A 4070-nucleotide genomic window follows, 5' to 3' on the forward strand; every position below is an offset into this window, starting at 1 on the left:
AAGATACTTTTTCCTTTTGCTTCTTGTCCAAATCAGTAAATATTTACTAAATACCTACAATGTATAGGACACTTTGCTAATTGTTGAATTTAGGTTGAGGATAGGAAATATTTATGGTTATCATTGTACCTTTTAAATATTTTAAAATATTTTTATCATGAATTTTTTTTCAGTTAAACACAACCTAGATTATTTTTCTTAAACATTATCTTATAAATATGGGGTTTGGGGAGTGGTGAGGGGGGCGGGGGGATTGTTTGGGGTTTTTTTTTTTTTGAGACAGGGTCTTACTTTGGCATCCACCACAACCCATGGCTATATTTTAGAGACAGGGTCTTGCTCTCATTCTTGCTCAGGCTGGTCTTGAACTCCTGACCTCAAGCAATCTACCCGCCTCAGCCTCCCAGAGTGCTGGGATTACAGGCATGAGCCACAGGACGCAGCCAGAAACATGTTCTTTTTATAAGTGACCAAATGAAAACCTGCAATATCTTTTCCTTTCTCCTAGGGGAAAAAAGCATTTTTTCTTCTTTGTGGAGAAGACACACTCTTTCTATTCTGGAGATACTCACTCATACCATGTTCTAATGGATGTATCTCCAATTTTAAAGTGTTTGATTATGTCAAAGTCACGAGTACATTTACTGAATGGTACCCTGCTGGCTATTTCCTTCTCAAACTGCATTAATAACACTTCCATCCATCAGGAAGATAGCTAGGAAAACAGAAACTGCTCTAGTTATTGCAATCAGACAAGTCAAGGAATTCTTAGGAAACTGGCTCAGAGGCTGGGGCAAAACCTCATAGCTACAGAAACCCACCTGCCTGCCTGCTGCTGCGAGAGAAAGAAAACCATAGCTTCTAATTCTTTCCACCTTGCAGATCTTCACACAAACACATCTCGAAGAATTTTATCCAGGGTATGGCTGGCAGGCATTCTGGGAACATAGCTCCAGAGTGTCCGAACACCCCATATCAAGGTGAAGACAGAAGGCGAGGGGAATGATACTAAATTGCCATTGACAAAGGTAATATGTAAATAGGAAGTAGGATGGAAACAAATTCTTTTCCATTGGTATTGGTCAAAGAGTTTTAAGCTATTTTAACAGCTTAAACATCTTTTTTCCACATCGGATGGGTTATTTCCCCATGTCTGGTAACAAGGTTTGAGGGAGACATATCTCACATATGCACAGGAACATCCAATTATCGTGCATGTGAGCTACAAAAGGGTCCTAACAGCTCATCTGACAATTATTAAAGTGTACGACAATTATAATCCCACTTGGATCAAGGGTTTAAATTTTAATCCCTTAGATAAAAATCATACATTAAATTACATTTTTCTTATATATACACACTGTGGATTTCATCACTCAAGATTTATTCCTGTCTTTATACAAGTAATAGCCAAAATTGCCTTTCTTTATCTTTTTTTTTACATTTTTTAGACAGAGTCTCACTCTGTCTCCCAGGCTAGAGTGTGATGGCATCATAGCTCACTGCAACCTCAAACTTGTGGGCTCAAGCAGTCCTCCTGCCTTGGCCTACCAGAGTGCTAGGATTACATGGGTGAGTGACCATGCTTGGCCCCTTTCTTTATCTCTTATGATGACCTTCCCGTCAAATATATTTATCCTCCTTCCAAAAAAGAAGGAGAGGGTAAAAGGAGATAGACGTGGTTTAAAATAAAAAACACAGAACAATATACAATAAATCTGTTGTGAGTCAGCATCTTACTGGTAGTTTTACTTATATTTCATTCAGTCCTCACAACACTTCTGTGAATTTTATTTCCTAAATAAGTAGAAGTAAAGAGATTGAAGAATTTGCTAAAATTATACTAGAAATAAGTACTGCAAACTCAGATGCCCACAGTAAGGAAGAGGAATGAAGCAGCCCATGAGAGGTCCATGGCCAACAAAAGAGCTCACACCTGCCTAGAGTGAGAACCTGCCTGGGTGAGAACACTGGCACATTGTGTTTAGAGCTTCTGATTGTTCAAAAGAAGGAAATCCATATTCTCAGGTAAAGCTTCAATTTTTAAATGTTAGTACCTAATTTCAAAATAAACAAAAAACTAAAACCTTGTATAGATCAAATAAAAGACATCAACAGCCCATACATAGCCACCCATTTACAACCTCTGGGTTAGATGCCGTATGAGACTCCATCCAACTCCGGCATTCAGGGCTCAACCATGAGCCCATGAGCCTCATTCTCAAGGACTAGTATGTATCTATTTGCCTTTTAAAATTTTGCATATTAAGCAATACCTTAGAAATCCTTTTCCTGTAAATTATGTGTCTTTGATTTCCTTCATCAATCACTGTAGAGCTCTTAAAACTCTCCTAGAGTGATGATAGGAAATGACAATAAGAGGAAAAATGGGGACAGGATAAATTAGACCTGCAAATACAACAGACATTTACCAACATAACTGACATTCATCAATCTCTGAAGACTAAAGACTGCTCATTTTGTCTATTTTTACTAGCTGGAGAGAAAAGAATTAAAAAATTTTTGTAACACAAGAAGTGCTGACTTTCCCAAAACAATAATTATGAACAATCTTGGAAGAATAATATACCCAAAGCATACAGTTGTTTAAAGTCCGGTTTACTGTTACATGTAAAGTATCTCCTTACATTTGGGGAAATTTTTTTTGTTATCTCAGAATTTCTTATCAATGAATAATTGCTCCAAAGCTGCCATCACACCCTGTAAGATGACAGGAAAAAAAAAAATAACAGGATATGTGCCAAGAAGGCCTAAAAAGTAGCTGCAGCACTATCTTGCTTTGCAAGCAGTTTTAAACTATGAGTTGGATGCTGCCTTGGTGAAAAATATTAGACTTTTTCTCAAGAAATTTAACAAAAGAAGGAAATAATAGTGTAAGCTATTACATAACATTTCCACTTCCCACCAACTGGGCTACCTGTCTATGTTATTTCTGATCACCTAGGTCCTATCTGTGTGACTGGCCACCAGGGGAAATATTACACGTTTATCTGAATGTGAAGGTAGGAGAGGGCTCCCTGGGCTACTACTCTCTTTAAGTCTCTGTAATAGCGTTACATTCTCTTAGAAAATAGTTCAAACTAGAACCTGGGTGGATATTTAAGTTGGGATTTTCTCCGTAGTGTTGCTTTTTCAATAACATAGTAGAATATCTAATGGAACATAATGAAAAAGATTTTCAATAAAATCAACTATTCCAAAAAACAAGCATAAACCCCACCTGACAATGCTCTTTTTGCTTATGAGTTACCTTCCCAGAACAAGCACGTAGAGGGTATACGCAAGCACACTTACTTTTAGTTTCAGAACAAAGAACAAAAATCTAAAAAGGTAAAAATGAAAATGTGTGCTCTTCTACTGCAATGTGACTGAGAGTTATAAAGGCTCCGTGAACAATATTGAGTTTGCAGTAGCACAATCACATCACAAAAGATTTACCTTCACTCTGCAAACTCAATATAGGGCAATAACAGTCTATTACAAGCTGAGCAATACAACATCAAAGGAATGCTCAAAAGAACCAGACAGAACCTTTAAATCAACACAATCGAGTTATCTTCCCCCAGAGGAAGCACCATGGGAGAGTGCATAGCAGGGTTTTTCAAGAAGTATTACTAATTTACCATAAGTTACATTTAATACATTTTAAAACCGTAGTTTGTAATCTCACTTCACTTGTCAGAACACAGAGCAATAAATTAAAAGAGAAACAATCCCCAAAGAGCAAGAGACTGGGAGAAAGAAAAATGACAAGAGTTTTAATCCGTGAGGTTAACACTTCAAATAATCCTTCCACAACTGAAAATACTCTTTTCCTGATTTCAATAAGATTCTGCAAACATGAACTTAGAGAAATAATAGTAAAAATATAAAATTAATCCACATTAAAATCCTGTTAAAATAGCAATATTCATAATATTTTGAAAAAGAGTAGGCTCGGCACCTGTGGCTCAAGTGGCTAAGGCGCCAGCCACGTACACCCAAGGTGGCGTGGCAGGTTTGAATCCAGCCTGGGCCCGCCAAACAACAATGACAGCTGCAACCAAAAA

General features: G+C 37.3%; 1 non-coding gene across 1 annotated transcript; it reads right to left on the reverse strand.

Moving 5' to 3' along the window:
- Positions 1 to 1128: 1128 nt before the first annotated feature.
- On the reverse strand, positions 1129 to 1234 carry LOC111728012. The gene has a single exon (XR_002775431.1). It is a non-coding gene; the product is annotated as a small nucleolar RNA U13 (small nucleolar RNA).
- Between the last annotated feature and the right edge of the window lie 2836 nt (positions 1235 to 4070).

Source organism: Otolemur garnettii, unplaced genomic scaffold (genome assembly GCF_000181295.1).
Source record: "Otolemur garnettii isolate 467f Iridium unplaced genomic scaffold, OtoGar3 scaffold00137, whole genome shotgun sequence".
Classification (NCBI taxonomy): domain Eukaryota; kingdom Metazoa; phylum Chordata; class Mammalia; order Primates; family Galagidae; genus Otolemur; species Otolemur garnettii.